The sequence below is a fragment of the Prunus persica genome, chromosome G8 (genome assembly GCF_000346465.2).
Source record: "Prunus persica cultivar Lovell chromosome G8, Prunus_persica_NCBIv2, whole genome shotgun sequence".
Lineage (NCBI taxonomy): Eukaryota > Viridiplantae > Streptophyta > Magnoliopsida > Rosales > Rosaceae > Prunus > Prunus persica.
The window spans coordinates 5125524-5147293 of NC_034016.1; the positions used below are offsets into that span (position 1 = coordinate 5125524).

The following is a 21770-nucleotide window of genomic DNA, read 5'->3' on the forward strand; positions in this document are numbered from 1 at the left end:
CGTTTTAAAACGCGCGAGCTCTAAAAATTTTCGCGCGACCTAAATTTTTTTAGATTTGGCTCTTATTCTTATACTTCGAACCCTGAAACCTAAAATTTTCAGATTTCGCGCGACATAACATTTCGCTCTCTCACTTCTGCTCTAATTAAAAGTTGCACCCTCCAGGCTCCGTCGAATCTGTGAGCTCGTCCAACCTGTAAGTACAAACCCTATCTTCCCCTTGTAAATTCATTGAATGATATTAGGTTGTTTTGTTAAAGGGTTTTATGTGTATGCTTTGCGATCTGTTAATAATGTGCTTATAGGTATGGGTTCATGAATTTTCTGTTTAATGGGTTCATGACAAGATCAAATAAAGGTGTACTTTTGCTGGAAATCAACACAAAAAGACACAACGTCCATCCAACCACGCCTGAATCTGGGCTTTCCTTTGCTCAAACCGCTCTGGAGAAGGTGCAAAGTGCACCAATGATGGGGAGCAAATAGTACCTACGAAGGAAGAAACTGATAATGAAGATGGGGATTCGAGTGATGATTCTAGTAACGATTCGAGTTATATTAGGTTGTTTTGTTAAAGGGTTTTATGTGTATGCTTTGCGATCTGTTAATAATGTGCTTATAGGTATGGGTTCATGGATTTTCTGTTTAATGGGTTCATGGATTACATTATCTGTTATGTTGAATTGGGAATGGATTTAATTTTGTCGTATCTTTTAATCACCCTATGTTATGTTGAATTGGGAATGGATTTATTGTTTTCATGCTTGGTTTCATGTATATGTTGGTTTCTTGCTTGGTTTCATATATATGTTGTGTTCTTAATGAGTTTTGTGTTCTTGAAAATAAACTGAGACACGACGAATTTTAAGGCATACGACGACGATTACACGACGGTTTTTTTAAACTACCGTCGTTGTATTACTTATACACGACGGTTTTTTCATAAACCGTCGTTTGTATTACTTATAATAGACGACGTCTGTTGAAAATCCGTCGTCTATATATGCCAAATACGTCTGTTTTTGTTTAAAACCCGTCGTCTCTGTTGTGTATTACTTGCGATTAGATCATTGTATAATCTACTATAGTGATGGTCATTGCCTGTATTTTCACTTTATTATAGATAATAGGTTATAGTGTCGGAGATGGATAAGTCATGGATGCACTCGGATAGAAGATCGAAGGCATATGAATTTGGGGTGGAAGCATTTTTGAACTTTGCTGTAGAAAATCTTCTAACTACAACACATATCCGACGTCTTAAAGCAACGTAACAATGAAGAACCACGACGCTATTGTGAAGCAATTATTCAGGATATCACGTCGGGGAAGGATTAAGAACCGCCATGTAATTCAAAATAACACGACTCCAATCCCATAATACCGACGTCTAAAAAACGAGATATATAATCTGAACGTTAAAAAATACGACGTCATCATACATTTTTCACGTCGCAAGTTCTTTTATAAACGAAGAGGAACGAAATGAATTCCGACGGAAATTCATTATAACCGCCGTCTAATAACAATTAAACGACGTTATTTGTAATACGGCTCTCATCATAATCAACGCCGTCTATATGTTCTGTAATACGGCTCTCATTTATTTGGAACCGACGTTGTTTAGAAGTTCAACGTCGTCTATATTATTAAGTGCGTCGTGAGTAATGATGATAGATATAAATACAACGTCGACTATATAAATGCCACCGACGTTGTTTCGCATTTCAACGTCAACTGTATAAATACATACGTCGTAAATAATGACACTGACAACTATTTTCACGTCATCTTTTTTAGAAAAATCGAAGTGGAAAATTTATTTCACGACGGTTGTTTGTAAATAAGAGACGTAGCATATTTCAATAACGTCGTCTTCTCATGTATTTAAAGACGTCATATTTTTTCTTGTCGTGTAAATTATATTTAATGGCGTAGTATTTTAGTTGTCGTCGTTGTATGTATATCTTGCGGCCTTGTTCTTTTAACATGTGTCATATTTTTCCTTTTTAACGACGGTGATTTGTTTGAGTTGGTCGTCTATTCTCATCCTCGACTATTTTCTAGAACTTTAGCAGACTAAACACGTCTGTTTTTATTATTTTCCGACGTTGTTTTATTTAACAACGTCTAATATTTATCGTCGTTGTTTGTTTCTGAAAATATGACGTATAAATTTTGTAATACGACTCTCATATATTTGTAACCGACGTTGTTTCGTTTTTCAACGTCTACTCTATAAATACATACGTCGTAAATAATGACACTGACAACTATTTCCACGTCATCTTTTATCAAAAAATCGAAGTGGAAAATTAATTTTACGACGGCTGTTTTTATATATGCGACGTAGTAGGTATCAATAACGTCGTCTTCTAATGTATTTAAAGACGTCAAATTTTTTATTGTCGTGAAAATGATATTTAACGGCGTCGTATTTTTATTTTCGTCGTTGTATGTCTATCTTGCGGCCTTGTTCTCTTAATATGTGTCATATTTTTCCTTTTTAACGACGGTTTTTTTAGAGAGTTGGTCGTCTATTCTCATCCTCGACTGCTTTTTTAGATCTTTTTGCAGTACAAAGACGTCGTTTTGTATTTGTTGATGACGTTGTATATTTTAACAACGACGGCGATTTAGCGTCGTGGTTTATGAGGGAAAAGATGACGGTGGATTCCACGACCATTGAAAAACCGAATACACGACGGTGATTTACCGTCGTCTTTTTGCTTTTTTGTAGTAGTGTTCTGAGTTTTCACAAAATGATGTAGGGGTCTCTATTCTTTGGAATGAGTTATGTTCACATTCTCTGTGAAGGATGTCCATTATTTCATAAGAGGATGTTCAATGTATTCATATGCCTATTACCTTCGTATATGTGATTGGGGGCCTAAGAAATATCTAAAGAAACATGATTGTTTGGTTAAATCCCAAAAAAGTGGAGAGGAATGAATAAATTGGGTATTAAGTCCAATAATAACCAGGTTTTGGTGTGTCTTTCTCTGAAGCTGTGTATTCTGTGCATAAGCTTATATTGAGAAACCTTTTTCGTGGGAATTGTTAGATGGATCTCATACCAGTTATATGCTTTTCTAGACCATAGATATCTCAAATTTTTTTTTTTTTTTTTTAGAAAATAAAAAAAAATAGTTGTTAATCTTTTTTTTTCCTTATGGTTTTTTTTGTTGTTGAGATATTTAGTCATATACCCATTATTCTTCCCCCCTCTCCTCTCTTCTCTTCCTTTCTTCCTCCTTTCACCTCTTCCCCCATTTTCAAAGACAAAGGGTTTTCCCTATTTGTCTTAGTTTTATTATGATTTGCATCCAACCATTATTGGCGGCTGCGGCTCAGCGTCGGATCTTCACCTGCATTTCGGCGTCAGATCTCCACCACCATCTTTTTTGCAATTTCTTTATGTTTGGAATAAGTTGCAGAGACTCTTTGGGTTCTCTGTGTAGTTTTCACCTCTCCTTTTGTGAGAGTTTTTCATCTCTCCCTTGTGAGAGCTTTTCATCTCTCCTTGGTGAGAGTTTTATTTGTATTATTATGGCTTGGTTTTTTCAAGCTTTATCTCTTTTTTATTATTCTAAGTTTGCAATCTTAATTGGGATGCCTATGCCAGAGTTTCTTCGATCTTGCCTGATCGTTGGTGGAGACATACCTGATTTTCTTAATTTTGATATTAGACCGCTCCGTTATTGTAATGGCCCTTTTGTGGCTAGTTTGTATTGGCCCTTTGTGGCTAGTGGCTTTTTTGGCTGAATTATGAATGCAATCATAGAATTTCTCAAAAAAAAAAAAAAAAAAAGTCATATACCCATTATTAGCACTAAAACTATAAATAAAGCCTACACAATTTAATTTTTATAAACAAACCCAAAAAATGACAGCTGGCCCTATTGAATTTAATTTTGATTATTAAATTACTTTGATGCCCTATTGAGTGTTTTGGGCTTTTTTATTAAGTTTTGGGGTTGGGTTATCAATGGCAGTTTTGTAATTTAAAAGAAGTTAAAAGTCTTTGTGCTATGTTGTAAATGGGCTTTGGGCATGTTTAAAAAGTCCATTTCTTATAGGGTTTTTTTTAAAAAAATTTGGGCTCCTATATTGGGTATAATAGTGAATCTCCCTTCTTTTTTTTCATTTTTTTTTTCATTTGTACCAGGTCAGAAAAATGAGATGATTGTCATGAGGCAGATTGTTGCTTTGAATGTGCTAGAGGAGTAGCATATTTGGTGCAATAAGCTTATACTTGCTCGTATTTTCTTTCTTTCAACTATGTGATGGTTCAATTATACTTGCTGGTATTTTCTTTCTTTCTTTAACTTGATATTGTTTTGTGTGATCAGTTGTGTCGTGTGGTGGATGTTTTGTATGAAATATATCCACATAACCATTATTAGGACGAATAATTACTTGTATGATGTGTGAAGTGGTTTTTTATTTTCTGTCCTCATTGTTTTGTGATGTATATTGATTCCCGTATCCATATTAATTCATCCATGTCTGTGGACTTTTCAAGGAACGACAAAAATAAGCCATTATGGATAAAGAATGGGTGTACTTTTCAAGGTTAATTTTAAAGTCCCAAACTTTAGATATTAAGATAGTGTATATTACATATATAATTCCTTAGTAAAATGATGAGTTTTTTTTTTTTTTTAAATTTTTTTATAGAGATTCTAGAGTATATCGTAATGCGGCCAAAAGGTTTGTTGATACGGTTCAAGCTAATAACGGGGATCCATAAAAGATTCAATGCCCTTGCAGTTGTTGTTTAAACCTACAACATCACCATCATGGTATAGTTTATGGGCACTTGGTCATGAATGGAATGGATCCTACGTTTACTAGGTGGATCTTTCATGGGGAAGAACCAAGTTCATCAGTACAAGATGAATATAGAGAAATGCTAGAGACATATTTTCATGTATAGAGATGCATTCCTTCATGATGATGATGTTGTTGAACCTACACAAGATAGAGAAGAACTGAATTTTAAAATTTTAGTGGATGACGCAGAACTTCCCTTATACACAGGTTGTTCTTACACAAAGATGTCTGCAATTGTTGTCTTATACAAGTATAAGGCTAGGCATAGTCTAACTGATATAGCTTTTGACGGGCTTCTTCGTCTTCTTCATGGTTTTCTACCACATGATAACAGACTTCCAAATTCTTTATATGCAACCAAAAAATTACTCAATGATTTTGATTGAGGATATGAGAAGATACATGCTTGTGTGCAAGATTGCTGTTTATTTAGAAAAGATTTAAAGGACAGGGAGACATGTCCAAAGTGTGGTTCTTCACGGTGGAAAATTAATGAACGTACCAAAAAAATTCAACAAGGAGTCCCTACAAAGATCTTGCGTTACTTTCCAATCATACCAAGATGTAGGAGAATGTTCAAGTCACCGATACACTAATAGAAGTCATGACGGCAAGATGCGACATCCAGTTGACGCATTGGCATGGAATAAGATTGATAATAAGTGGCCTTCTTTTGCTTCAGATCCACGTAATCTTAGACTCAGCCTTTCATTCGATGGATTTTATCCTTTCGGTGATCTTAGTTCTAAATATAGTTGTTGGCCCGTGATTTTGGTTGCATATAATCTCCTCTCATCTCTATGCATAAGGAGAATTTAATGTTGACATTACTCATTGTAATACCCCGAAAAATTCAAGGTGGATTTTCATATTTTAGTGAAAAATAATATTATGGTGAAGAATGATTTTGGGTATTTTATCAAGTGATTTTTTATGAAGATTATTAAATTAAGTGTGTTTAATTTGAAGTTGGACAAACATGACCAAAATGCCCTTATGTGTGGATAATTACCAAAATATCCTTGTAGGCCAAAAAAAAAAAAAAACCAAAAAGAAGCCACCGTGTAAGCCAAGCTTTTGTTATTCTCTTCATTCTTCCCCCCTTCCCTCTTTCTCTTCAAAAAAATCTGATTTTGGGGATTAGTTGTTCATCTATTGGGGGGGGTGAGTCACCTAGTCTAAGTGGTGAGTCACTAGCCTAAGGGATTTTTCTTGATGAAGCTAAGAACTAGGGGAGGTAAGTTGTGGTAGGAGGGAGAAGATAATGAGAGAGAGAGAGAGAGAGAGAGAGAGAGAGAGAGAGAGAGAGAGAGAGAGAGAGAGAGAGAGAGAGAGAGAGAAGAAGAAGAAGAAGAAGAAGAAGAAGAAGAAGAAAACTAAGAACAAGGAGAAAAAGAATAGGAGGAAGAGAAGGAAAATTCTATAAGGTGAGTAAATTTCGAGTTTGTGATTTTTAACTTGGTGTTTGTGTGTTTCTAGTTCCTTAAAGAGCATGTTGAGTCATTTGAGAGATGGGAAAATTGAATTGGAAGAGGTTAAATCTCTATTTTCGGGTTGGGTGCATAGAGTAAATTTTAAAGTGTGGGTGTTGTTGATTTTGGTTCTATTTTGAGTTTTGTTGAGTTTGATTGATAGGTATGAAGTTTAGAAGTGTTTTTGAAGCCTTAGGAACAACTTGGAGATGTTAGAATGGTTGGAAACGAATTAGAACCAAATCTGGAAATTTGCATATTTCAGGAAAATTGCAGTCCGTGAGTCTCAATTTGGCTCTCCTTTTCTCCCAATCCTTTGATTTTTTAAGGACGAAATTTGCTGTGAGTTAAACTAGACTTGGCCAGGAACAAAACACAATTGATTTCGTCCAATTTGGTTGAGTTTTGATGGGTCAAACACAGGTGCACAGTTTTAAAAAAAATCTGTTTTCTGCAGAAAAACCAGCCACGAGTCCAACTTTAGAACTAGTTTTCTCCTTCGTTTTAGTTCTGTTTTGAGTGTGGTTTATTGGGTTAGAAACTAGAGAGAATAAGCTTCAAATCCATTACACGTTTGCTCAATTTTGTTAACGTTTGGCAGGTCAAAATGTGTCACAAAGTCTGAGTTTTTGAACTGAAAAACAGGGGAAATTGTAGGATTTTTGAGGAAGACGATGAATAGTAACCGGAAATAAGCCCACTCGAAGCTCCGGCGCGTGGCCGCTGTTCCGGCAGCCTCCGACGCCATATTTTTTAGTCCAGTTGACTCGATTTCTCGATCCGATTCCGATGGTATATGTTTTTAGTTAATCCGATGTGGTGCAAAGTATGGTTTGTTGTGGGGCCCACGAGACCCAAATAGTAACTTTTGGATAATGGGTGTAGTTGGCCTTGTTTCGGTGTTGACAGGGCATAGGACAGAGTTTTACATTATTTTGGACGAGATTTGGCCGCTTTGGACCCTGGGTTGGTCTTAGGGGCATTTTCATCATTTTCACGCAAAATCTTTGAAATGCATAAGGTTGAGGTTGGACTTAGGTGAAATAAAGTGAAGACTGCTCAATAATAATTTGAATTTGAATTTGTTCAGGAATTGGATCATAAGGGTAGATTCGATAACTCCGAGAATCTCTTAAGGGTAAATTTGGTATTTTAGCTAGTTGGACATGAGGTAGGGTTTCCTGATTTCCCGATGATTGGGCTATATCACTTTTAATCTTTGTGCTTATATATGAATATTATTGTTGCTTTACTTGGTGAATATTATTATTGATGTTTCTCCATGGATATTATTTTTGATGTTGGAAATATAATTATTCATGTGATTAAGCCTTATATATATTATTGTTATTATTTGTATTATTATTCTGCAGAGATAAATGGGGTTTGCATTGCATTACATATGCATCATAAAGACAATGGTGTTTGAGGTGTGTGTGTGTGTGTGTCGTTTGAGGTATATTTGAATAATAAAAATGTGGAATAAATTCAAGTAATGGGAGCAGGGCCTATAATGAAAAGTGAAAGTTGAGAAATTCGAGGTGATGGGAGCAGGGCCTCTAATGAAAAGTGAAAATTGAGAAATTCGTAAACAAAAGAAAACTGGGTTAAGAGACGGAGGGCGCTAGTTCATATTTTAGGGTATTCGGAGCCACAATGGTAAAATGCATGGTATGGGACATGCAGACTTGTTGCCCTAAGATATGAATTAGTGGGATTAGAAGGGAGTGAGTTCATGGCATTACTGCATATGCAAATTTATTTATCTGGTATGGTTGTATAATTTCTGTATCTTGTGTTGTTTGATGCGTGACACTTTGATTAACTGTGATAGTTGACCTTGAAGGGTTTGACGGTACTCTACTGGGCATTAGAATGCTCATACCCTAATAGATTGTGCAGGATTCAAGGCGAAGTTTGAGGAAGCGGGTTTCAACCGAGCTACTAGGTTTTTGTTGTCGATTTGTGTATTTAACTTTTGTAAGTAGTCAACGGTTTGAAAATATATTAGTGTGTAATTAACTACGAGCTACTGCGACTCTGATTCTGTGTTGTTAAGTAAATTTATATTTATTTGTGGCTTTTTTTCTTATCATATCATGGTTGTAGGATTTTATTCTTATGACTATGGTATGACTCACACCTTGATTCGAGAATATTCCTTATTTTCGAATCGGGGCGTGACACTCATCCCAAGGCCAAGGCAACCCGGAAATGATATAGATGTATATTTGGAACCACTTGTAGAAGATTTGAAAGAGTTATGTATCAAGGGTATAAGTGTTTATGAGGCTTTCAACAAGTCCACATTCGATCTGAAAGTTGTATTGATGTGGACAATAAACGACTTTCCAGCTTATGGGAATTTGTCCGGATATTCCACGAAGGGTGAGAAAGCATGTCCAATGTGTGGGATTGACACATGTTCAAAGTGGCTGACTCATAGTAGAAGTGTGTGTACATGAATCATAGAAGGTTTCTTGCACACAACGATCCATTTCGGGGAAAAGCAGGGTGGTTTGATGGAACTATAGAATGTGGGCGAAAGCCTAGAACATTAACCGGTTAAGAAATTCTTCAAGTAGTGAAGAATTTCAATAATGATTGGGGAAAAGCAAAGAAAAAGATCAGCACAAAAAGGAAGAGAGAGACAGATAAAGATTCTATATGGCCTTGGAAAAAGAAATCAGTTTTCTTTTAGTTGCCTTATTGGGAGGTTTGTCATTTTACCTCTGATTTTTATTCAATTTTATTAGGACTTTATACTTTCTTTGTGTTTCTGTGGAAGACTTATTGCTAAAGTTGATATATCATTTCGTTGTGATGTAGACATTATTAATACGTCACAATTTAGACGTAATGCACATCGAGAAAAATGTTTGTGAGAGCATTGTTAGCACTCTCTTGAATATGAAGGGAAAAACAAAGGACAACTTGAAATCTCATAAGGATTTGAAAGATATGGGAATCGGGAAAAATCTGCATCCAGATGATGATGGGGCTAGTTGTAAAGCGGGATCATGTCACGGCATTGTATAGCTGAGCCTTCACACATCCATATTATAATTTATTTCTCATTTCCATCTAAAGTAATATGTATGTTTTTCTTTTTCTTTTTTGTAGCAAAAGTTCAATCTTGATGATTGCCACAAGAAATATACTTTTCGAAAGTTACGCAAACTTTGGAAGGATTATCGATCCAATTTAGTGAAAATGGTGATGAAGCAAGCTCAAGTGGTTGGCCTACCACGCACTGCTTCTCTTCTCAAACCGGACAATGTAAAAACTATGGACGAATGGCACTCATTTCTCAAAGAACAAAGTAGTCAAGAAACTAGAGTAAGTGTGTCTTTACTTTTTCATCTTTATTGTGTCTTAATCCTTGGTGTTGGCTGCCATTGATGATGTTGTAGATATGGATTGAGTGTTTCACGAATTTGATTTGAGTGATACATCTTATATTTGGATATTTACCTATGTTTGTTGGGTCAGATTGATTTATATTTTAGCGTTAATTTGTTATGTTCTCTCTTTGCGTAGGAAAAGTGTCAAAAGCAAAAGGAAATGAGGGCAACACAAACTTTAGTGCATAGAACGAGCCATAAAAGCTTTGCCTGCATAAAGGATGAACTGGTAAAAATGATATTAGTTTGATATCAATTTGTAGTGTGAGTATTGACTTCTTTTTTCTTTTTGCAGCGACAAAAAAGTGAGACACCTGAGGCAATTTCAAGGACTGATGTTTGGATCTATGGATACGAAAAGAGAAAGAAGAGTGAGGATAGTGACGTTGAGGATCTAGATTTAGTGGTAAAAACTGTTTGCTGCATATTTTTAGTGTTTATCCTGTGATTGATATTTAAGTTTTTATTTTTGTGGTGGTAAATTTTCAGAAAAAAGTGAAAAAGTACACAAAAGAACAAGGACAATAGAAATGTTCTATTAAAGATGATGCTGTAGCAAAAGTACTCGGTCCTAATCCACGAGGACGAGTAAGAGGAATGGGGTTTGGGGCAACCGTTTCAAACATTGAAAGTCAAGTTCGTGTTCGTGATCAATTCAATAGATTGGAAAATGAGGTTATAGAATTGAAAAACCAAATGACAGATCTTCATACTCAAATAGCAACATGGGAGATTAACATTGTAAGTCCTATTAATATAACAGATATTCTTACTCAAATACCAAATGTTTGAGTTATAAATTTGTTATTCAATTAATGTCTTCCTTAATGTTATAGGAGAAGGAAAACTTAAGTGTCCAACATTCTGCTAATGAGAGTGTACAAAGCAAACAAAAGGTAAATAATAATGTTCAAAATTCTGCTAATGAGATGGCACAAAGCAAACAAAAGGAAAACCCCACTGAGAATGCAAAATGTAAACTGTTAAATTGGATTGGGACAATGAAGTTGTTGGAATTGGGGAATTTGCACCAACTGATCCCAATTCATTAGTCCATCATGTGCCTCTTGGTCATGAGTGCTGGAAAGTTTGGGTGAACGATGTAATGGATGATAATATGGCCTTGTATCGACCAACACGTGAGTTCTTTCTTCTTCATGAAGCATTAGGAACTACAATTGCATGGCCGATCAAGTACATCAAATTGTGTTAGCGTTTTGAGGTAAATTCTTCATTCTTCTTTTACATGTAGATGGTATAGTTCTCATTGTATAATAATCAAGTCATGACTGTGCATAATCAATGTTAAAAGAGCATAATATATATCATTGTATATATATCATGTTATATATACGTTTTCTACTTACTGGGATCCACCTTTGTTGTGATTTTAAAAAAGAAATGACTTTTTCTATTTATATATTTGATATCCTGCAAGTTTTTCTCAAAGGGTCAAAGAATGCTCATGAATATTGTCTACTACTAAAGGACATTATTTTAGCATACACTACTACAAAAAAGCAAAAAGACGACGGTAAATCACCGTCGTGTATTCGGTTTTTCAATGGTCGTGGAATCCACCGTCATCTTTTCCCTCATAAACCACGACGCTAAATCACCGTCGTTGTTAAAATATACAACGTCATCAACAAATACAAAACGACGTCTTTGTACTGCAAAAAGATCTAAAAAAGCAGTCGAGGATGAGAATAGACGACCAACTCTCTAAAAAAACCGTCGTTAAAAAGAAAAAATATGACACATATTAAGAGAATAAGGCCGCAAGATAGACATACAACGACGAAAATAAAAATACGACGCCGTTAAATATCATTTTCACGACAATAAAAAATTTGACGTCTTTAAATACATTAGAAGACGACGTTATTGATACCTACTACGTCGCATATATAAAAACAGCCGTCGTAAAATTAATTTTCCACTTCGATTTTTCGATAAAAGATGACGTGGAAATAGTTGTCAGTGTCATTATTTACGACGTATGTATTTATAGAGTAGACGTTGAAAAACGAAACAACGTCGGTTACAAATATATGAGAGTCGTATTACAAAATTTATACGTCATATTTTCAGAAACAAACAACGACGATAAATATTAGACGTTGTTAAATAAAACAACGTCGGAAAACAATAAAAACAGACGTGTTTAGTCTGCTAAAGTTCTAGAAAATAGTCGAGGATGAGAATAGACGACCAACTCAAACAAATCACCGTCGTTAAAAAGGAAAAATATGACACATGTTAAAAGAACAAGGCCGCAAGATATACATACAACGACGAGAACTAAAATACTACGCCGTTAAATACAATTTACACGACAAGAAAAAATATGACGTCTTTAAATACATGAGAAGACGACGTTATTGAAATATACTACGTCTCTTATTTACAAACAACCGTCGTGAAATAAATTTTCCACTTCGATTTTTCTAAAAAAGATGACGTGGAAATAGTTGTCAGTGTCATTATTTACGACGTATGTATTTATACAGTTGACGTTGAAATGCGAAACAACGTCGGTGGCATTTATATAGTCGACGTTGTATTTATATCTATCATCATTACTCACGACGCACTTAATAATATAGACGACGTTGAACTTCTAAACAACGTCGGTTCCAAATAAATGAGAGCCGTATTACAGAACATATAGACGGCGTTGATTATGATGAGAGCCGTATTACAAATAACGTCGTTTAATTGTTATTAGACGGCGGTTATAATGAATTTTCGTCGGAATTCATTTCGTTCCTCTTCGTTTATAAAAGAACTTGCGACGTGGAAAATGTATGATGACGTCGTATTTTTTAACGTTCAGATTATATATCTCGTTTTTTAGACGTCGGTATTATGGGATTGGAGTCGTGTTATTTTGAATTACATGGCGGTTCTTAATCCTTCCCCGACGTGATATCCTGAATAATTGCTTCACAATAGCGTCGTGGTTCTTCATTGTTACGTTGCTTAATCCTTCCCCGACGTGATATCCTGAATAATTGCTTCACAATAGCGTCGTGGTTCTTCATTGTTACGTTGCTTTAAGACGTCGGTAAATATGCTGAATAACTGGTTCACAATAACGTCGTGTTTTATTTGAACGTAGAAAGTGAAGAAATCACATTACAATATATTACAAAATTAATGTCATACACTGCCAATTACATAAGCATCATTCAATCCATATATCTTCACACCCATCTCGAATATTTTGACCGCCTAACTCACCCACCAGTTCATCAAATGTGTCAACATTTGGCATCCCTCTAGTAAATGGCTCACACTCAATTATCACATCACCTAAGACTTCATCACCAATAACATCATTATATTCTCTATTAGGCATTGATAACACTACCGACCAACCACGATGCATCGGGTCGTCAACAAAAAATATTTGTTTGACTTGAGAAGCCAAAACAAATTGGTCATTCCTATGTCCAATTTTACTCAAATCTACAAGGGTAAATCCAAGTTCGTCGACTACAAGACCAGAACTATCTATCCAATCACACCTAAAGACTGGGATTGTAAACTTTTGGTAGTCAAGGTCCCAAATTTCTTGAATGACACCATAGAAACCCATATTTGAGAGAATTGGGTTTTTATCCTTGGCACTAGCAACTTGCATGGTATGTGCAAGTAAATAAACTCCACTATTTTGAGTTGTCCGCACATCATCTTGTGCCTTGATATTGAATTTAATACCTTTAATAAGATAGCTCCTATATAATGGCACTGACATGTTTGGACCAGCTGCTAGCCACCTTAAATTTTCTGATACGCCATGATTGTCTTCCTCAAGTTCACTTTGAACCTGCAAATTAATCATATCTTAATTCAATCTAACATATAAATAAGAAGAAAATTAAAAGAGAAATATGTTATTCAACAACATATACCTTGAAGCGTAGCCATTGAATGAAAGTGCTATTGTGCTTATCCTGCAGCCACTTTGTTCTCTTTCTAAATTTTGGATAAGCAATCTTGATGTGGATCATATGTTGCCTACATGACACGAAAAATTCAAGCATTACGGTCCCAAATATAGAAGATAAACATAAGAAATAATTTAAAATGGAAACTTAAAGAATAAAGCTCATACGTACTCGATATAAGGTAGGACTTCCTCCGTATTCTCCAAGACATATAGATGTGCTTGATTCAACAGGTCCTGATCAACTACGCTCACTGTGCAACCTGATAATGGCTTTGAAAGTCCCATCTTTTGGCTTGAAGGCACTCCAACTGTACTAACATCAGATAAATGCTGAGTACAAAACTCTACCGCTTCTTCAGCTATATACCGCTCAGCAATGCAACCTTCGGGACGAGTACGATTCTGAACATACCCCTTCAGCACTTTCATATATCTTTCAAACGGATACATCCACCTAAAATATACTAGCCCAGATAGACGAACTTCTCTGACAAGATGTACTACTAGATGAACCATGATATCAAAGAATGAAGGGGGAAAGTACTTCTCAAGCAAACACAGAGTAACTACTACATCTTCTTCCAACTTATCTAGCTTGGAAACATCAACAGTCTTTGCACATATAGCATTGAAGAAGAAGCACAAACGAGTTATTGCATACCTTGTAGGCTTCTCCAAAACAGAACGAATTGCCACAGGGAGCAATTGTTGCATTAAGGTATGACAATCATGTGATTTAAGGCCAAGAAGTCTTGAATCTTGTAAAGATACAAGATTTTTAATATTTGAAGAATAACCTTCAGGGACCTTCATACCATAGAAAGAATTGCAAACCTCTCTCTTCTCTGCTCTTGACAAATTCTAAGGCCCAGGAGGCAGACGAGTACGTCTTTCTCCATACTCGGGTTGCAAATCAGTTTTGACCCCCATGTTCAATAAATCTAATCGAGCAGCAATCCCATCTTTATTTTTTCCAGGGATCTCCAGCAATGTACCAATGATACTATCGCAAACATTCTTCTCAATGTGCATAACATCTAGGGCATGCCTCACAGGAAGGTATTTCCAATACTCGAGATCAAAGAATATTGATTTCTTCTTCCAACAAACTCTGTCACCATTTTCAACCATATGCAGCACTTCTTCTCCGGTTAATGGCTCGGGAGGTATGCCATATTCAGGTTTCCCATTAAAAGCTGCACGTTGCCTCCTATATGGATGATTGATTGGTAACCATTTTCTATGCCCAATGTAACAAATTTTGTGGCCATTTTTCAACCTGTGACTAGGTGTATCATCGCCGCATATTGGACAAGCTTTATATCCTTTAACAACACAACCAGATAAGTTTCCATATGCGGGGAAATCATTAATTGTCCACATTAATGCAGCTCTGAGTGTAAAGTATTCTCCATTATGTGCATCATACACTCCTCTAATCCCAACCCACAAGGATTTTAAATCATCAATCAAAGGCTCCAAGTAGACGTCTATATCATTTCCGGGTTGTTTAGGACCGGAAATCAATAAGGTTAACATCATGAACTTTCGTTTCATGCACAGCCATGGAGGGAGATTATATGTAACTAAGATAACCGGCCAACAACTATATCTGCTACTTAGAGAACTGTGGGGATTGAATCCATCAGATGAAAGAGCCAATCTCAAGTTTCTCAGCTCATTACCAAACTCAGGCCATTTATCATCAAGAAGTTTCCAAGACGGGGAATCCGCCGGATGAGACATCTGACCGTCAATTGATTTTCTAGCAGCATGCCACCAAGTCAAACTCTTAGCTGTCTCATGTGATTGAAACATCCTTTTAAACCTTGGAATTGGGGGAAAATACCACACCACCTTCGCTGGCACACCCTCTTTCAAGATTGAATCTTTGCCTTCCTTCCACCTTGAGATACCACAAGTAGGACAATTAGTTGAATCCTCATACTCCTTCCTATACAAGATGCAATCATTGGGGCATGCGTGCATTTTCTCATAACTCAGCCCCAATGCACACAAAGTCTTTTTAGCCTCATACATGGAGGTTGGTATTGTATTTCCTTCTGGAAGCAAATCGCCTTGAAGTATTAATAATTCTGTAAAACAGACATCACTCATCCCATGTTTTGCCTTCAAATTATACAACTTCACTAATGCCGATAACTTCGTGTACTTTCTACAACCAGGGTACACTGGTTGATCTCCATCCCCAATCACATTGGCAAACTCATACGGATCCGAACCAAAATCACCAAAATCATTATCATCCATATCAATTTCTTCAGACACAAAACTGTACCTACTATGGCCATCATCTTCTTCAACATTTCTACTAGCATTAGTAGTTGCTTCCCAAGGTTCTCCGTGAAATGTCCAATTCTTATAGCTTTGGTCAATTCCATTAAAGTATAAGTGATCCCTTATAATTCCAACCCCAAACAACTTCAAATTAACACATTTAACACATGGACAACGGATATGTGTTGTAGTTAGAAGATTTTCTACAGCAAAGTTCAAAAATGCTTCCACCCCAAATTCATATGCCTTCGATCTTCTATCCGAGTGCATCCATGACTTATCCATCTCCGACACTATAACCTATTATCTATAATAAAGTGAAAATACAGGCAATGACCATCACTATAGCAGATTATACAATGATCTAATCGCAAGTAATACACAACAGAGACGACGGGTTTTAAACAAAAACATACGTATTTGGCATATATAGACGACGGATTTTCAACAGACGTCGTCTATTATAAGTAATACAAACGACGGTTTATGAAAAAACCGTCGTGTATAAGTAATACAACGACGGTAGTTTAAAAAAACCGTCGTGTAATCGTCGTCGTATGCCTTAAAATTCGTCGTGTCTCAGTTTATTTTCAAGAACACAAAACCCATTAAGAACACAACATATATATGAAACCAAGCAAGAAACCAACATATACATGAAACCAAGCATGAAAACAATAAATCCATTCCCAATTGAACATAACATAGGGTGATTAAAAGATACGACAAAATTAAATCCATTCCCAATTCAACATAACAGATTATGTAATCCATGAACCCATTAAACAGAAAATCCATGAACCCATACCTATAAGCACATTATTAACAGATCGCAAAGCATACACATGAACCCCTTTAACAAAACAACCTAATATCATTCAATGAATTTACAAGGGGAAGATAGGGTTTGTACTTACAGGTTGGACGAGCTCACAGATTCGACGGAGCCTGGAGAGTGCAACTTTTAATTAGAGCAGAAGTGAGAGAGCGAAATGTTATGTCGCGCGAAATCTGAAAATTTTAGGTTTCAGGGTTCGAAGTATAAGAATAAGAGCCAAATCTAAAAAAATTTAGGTCGCGCGAAAATTTTTAGAGCTCGCGCGTTTTAAAACGTCGAAAGAAAAACCAAGGCGAAAGTTCTACAAGTACCGACGTAAATTTAATATTCCACGACGGAAACTTCATTTTTCGGATTAAGAACGTAAGGCCGTTCATTTTGAAGCTTCATTTTTCGGATTAATTTTAAATTTATTTTGAATTTTTTATATAACGACGACTGAAAAACCACGTCGGTGTTAAGAAATTAAAGACGTTGTAAATTATATAAACCGACTTACATATTAAAATGACGTCGTTTAAAGCGTAAACCATGTCGTATGTTTTTCTGTACGACGTAAAATATGTATTCCACGACGCAACCACCGTCGTTAAAAATTAATACCCTAAACCCATAAAACTAAATTATACAATTTAAAAAATTAAGTTTATAAAAGGTTTTATGGTTTTAAAGCCTAACATATACCCTAGACTACCCAAAAATTATACTTTAAAAATAAACCCCAATAAATAACAACCCTAATCTCTAAACCCTAGACTCTAAACCCTAAACCATAAAACTAGAAGTGATTTTATGACTCATCAAAACAATTTTGTTTTGGATGGTCATTTTAAATTTTTGTTATTCAAAATGAATTTTTTCAAGGTTTATGTGGAAGAAAATATATCAATGACTTCATAGGAGTTGACTTTTCAATTTTCTGATTTATTTTAAATTTATTTTGAATATTTTGATATAAAAATAATAAAATATTCTTACCACAACAACAAACCACGTCGGTGTTAATAAATTGTAGACGTTGTAAATTGTAATAGACTACTAAGTCGTTAAAATGACGTCGTTAAAATGAGAAACCATGGCGGCTATTTAACTATACGACGTAAAATATATATTCCACGACTTAACCGCTGTCGTTACATAAACGTCGTCGATGATACCCTGAACCCTTAAGAAATTGAAGATGTTGTAAACCATAAACGACTCAATTGTTCAAAGAACGTCGTCTAACTATATTTTTACGTCGTATTTGTTTAAAACACGAAACAACAAAATACGACGGTTTTTGACTTTATTAGGTCGTTGGAAAAGTATTACACGTCGGTTAAGCAATTTGTATGTTTGTTTTTTTTTTTAATTTAAGAAAACCTCAACAAATTTTTACATTACATATTATAGAGAAAATTTGTACATTATACATAAATATCAAGTGTTCAATAATTGCCCTGTTTAATAATTTGGAAAACAAACTCTGCCCATTCATTCCGGACTTCATCAATGGCTTCTTGGGGGTATGAAGCTTCCTGATTTCCCTTGGCATACTGCATAAACAATGACTATTAGGGTTTATAAATAAAAAGAAATTCAATCACAGACGACGATATTTTTCATAACCGACGTAGTATATCCATTCAACGACGTTAATTTTACATGATCGTCGTTGATAATACAAAAAACGACGTGAAATGTATGAAGGTAATTTCTTCTTACCTTATTCTCAAACCCCAAGGAAGGATCCATGATGATGTCCCTCATGAAGCGCATCACATAGTACCCGCATTCGACATTGCTGGGTTGCTTTGGTGTGCCTGAGAGAGTTTTTCAAATTACATTTTTACGTCCTGCTCGGGCTATGTGGGTATTATATATTTTTAAAGCACTGTTCACGATGTTTTTCGCCTCTTCGTCGACCACACGATGACCTGGCAGAGGATCCAGAAAATAGACGGTCTCCTTCTTTGCTCTTACAATCAGCAAGATCCAATGACGGCTGCACAAAATTAATATAAAAACGACGGTTATTTACAAAAACGACGTATTATAGTATTTCACACGACGAAATAAAGTAGATAACGACGACATTATATATTTATCACGACGATAAATAAATACCGACGTGGTTAGTAGTTTCAAACGACTAAATAAAATAAAACACCGACGTGGTTAGTTTATAAGCTGTCATTTATTGAAAATCATAAAAACAAAATCCTAAGGAGACTAACCCTGGATTGTAAGGCATCATGAAAATCTGTTCACCGTCTGTCTTCTGAAGTCGAGCTGCTACCAGTCGTGATCTTTCAGTTATTGTGCCAGAGTTGGCACTAACTGTAGCAGGGTCGATAAAGCCAACCATGCTGCACATATTGGCTTGTTTCAAAACATCGTGTAAGTACCTAAATACATAAAATAATATAAACAAGTCAGCACAAACAAACACGACGGTTATGTATAAAAAAACGACGTATTATAATATTTCACACGACGTACTGAAATAGATGAGGACGTTATAATATATTTATCACGACGGTAGTTAGTTAAGACGACGTGGTTAGTTAGTTAAGACGACGCAATATATAAACCAACGAGGTATTATTTTAGAAGTACAAACCTCATATATACAGCCAATACAGTAGCTCCAATTTCTTCCATGCCTGCAAATTGTGTAATATCTTCAGGCAGGAGGAAGGTATCGCGCTCACCACCAAACACCTCCTTATCAATTGTAAATTGGAGTGTCTTATCCTCAGGCAGGAGTGTCGTTTCCACAAAACGACAAAGGGTTTTTAAAGAAGATGGCGCCTCCATATTTGAATAATCACCAACTTCAATAACCTGTTGAAAGAAATAAAAAAAATGACGTGGTAATTCAATAAAGACGACGGTTTAAGGAATAAAACGTCGTCTTAAAAGTATTTAAACGACGGTGAAAAAACTGTCGTGGTAATTCAATAAAGACGACGGTTTTATGAATAAAGCGTCGTCTGAAACCATTTAAACGACGGTGCAAAAACCGTCGTTTAAATATTTTATTACGTCTTAAAAAAATTCCGCCGTCTAAGTTGTAAACAAACGACGGATTAAATAAAAATATCGACGTCTGAAATTTTGAAAAACAAATAAAAAAGGCAAAGTTATGTGAACATACCTTGTCGTCATGCTTTTCTTCATCTTCTTTCTCCTTTTCTTCTTCCTTTTCTTCATCTCTTTTTTCTTCTTCCTTCTCTTCATCTGGCTGATGTTTCCCCATTTTGGCAGTATCATCCTCCAAATGTAGGGATCTCACATCACCTCCAGAGCAGCTAGCTTTGTCAGACATTGGATTTTTGGGGCTTTGGCTAATTCTTGGTTTAAGCATGCTTGGATCAAAATTGGGAATTAATTGGGAAAGCTGACTCAGGAAATGCTCCCTCTCAGCCTCTACCAATTGTTTTGTCCTAGCCTCCATCCTTAAGGCCTCTTCCCTTGCCTTAGCCTCCATCTTTTTAGTCTCTTCTTGAAGGAGAACTCTTAAACTGTCCTTCAAACGGTCGTCAAAGCTCACCCTCTGTGGTTTGGGCAAATTGAAATATTGCCTTGGGGAAACACCAGCACCAACTCCCCTCACTCTGCCTGGATGCTCGGGGCCCAAAGCCATGGTCAGCACATCATTGCTGCCATCTACTCTGACTTTGCCTTCCGAGACTTGTTTATGCAATTCATCCTAAAACAAAGATAAACAAAAAAACACACGACGGTTATTTATGTACAAACGACGTATTATATAATTTCACACGACGCAATAACGTATAAACCGACGTTATTATAACTTATCACGACGGTAGTTATACCGATGTGGTTATTTATTTAAAACGACGAAATGAATAAACAACCGACGTCTTATGCTATAATTAAAGAAAACAGAGTAGTGATTCCTATTTAGACCGTTAACGACGTTTTTAAAAAAGTTTCGACGTGGTAATATCATTCAAACGACGCGAAAATGAACCACCGACGTCTTATACTATAATTACAGAAAATTAGTAGTGATTCCTATTTAGACCTTTAACGACGTTTTTAAAAACTTTTCGACGTGGTAATATCATTCACACGACGAAAAATATAACATACGACGTAATAAGAATAATTCACAGTTTAATAAAAATTTAAAACAGAGTGATAGTAGGCTTACAATTAATTTTGCTTTCTCTGCCACCTTTGGATCAGGGATGTTACCATGTTTGTCCTGTCTAGCTCTCTTCCATAAGGTAGATCGATCAATTTCTACCCCAGGCATGGTTTCCTCCAATTGATCCTCCAATCCAGCATATCCTTTTCGAGACAATCGATGATTGTACTCGAGTTTCTCCCTAATCTGTGCATGTTGAGAATGCACAGACTCAAAATCTTTGGATAGCCTTGAAGCTACAAAGGCATCCCATTGTGCTTTCTCTATGAATTTATATGTTTCAGGGGGTTGGCTTAATTTCTCCCTGTCATTGGTGTATGGAAAGATATAATGCCTCGTTAGTGTAGACTTGAAATCCTTCCATTTCTTGGAAGCAGAAGCTAAAACAGAGGTCTTGCCCCCTTGGCCTACGACAAAAGCCATGTCAACTGCTTCCCAAATCTGCTCCTTTATATCCTTGGGGATTTGGGACCATTTCTTGTCCACAAGTGGGATCCTGGAGCGTGCCAACACACCAATATACGACTGCATCTCAATATGTGCTTGGCCAACACCTTTCCCCCTTTTATTGTACTCAACAATTGGCCTCAGTTTCTGAAGCTTTCTCTTCACAACACGAGGCATTGTGCTCATACCTCGACCAATCTTTGAATCATCAGAGATTGTTGTCTGGCTGGTTGGTTCTGTCTCAGCAGATGATGAAGCAAACTTCATCTTCTTCGAAGACTTTATCTCCTTCGAAGACTTGTCTTGAGGAGCTACCATTCCAAGCTTCTTGGAGCCAGAATCCTTAGTTTGTTGT

At 36.1% G+C, this 21770-nt stretch overlaps 1 pseudogene; it reads left to right on the forward strand.

Annotated features, from left to right (window-relative positions):
- Positions 1–21770, forward strand: part of LOC18766972 — a 96517-nt pseudogene that overhangs the window by 25668 nt on the left and 49079 nt on the right.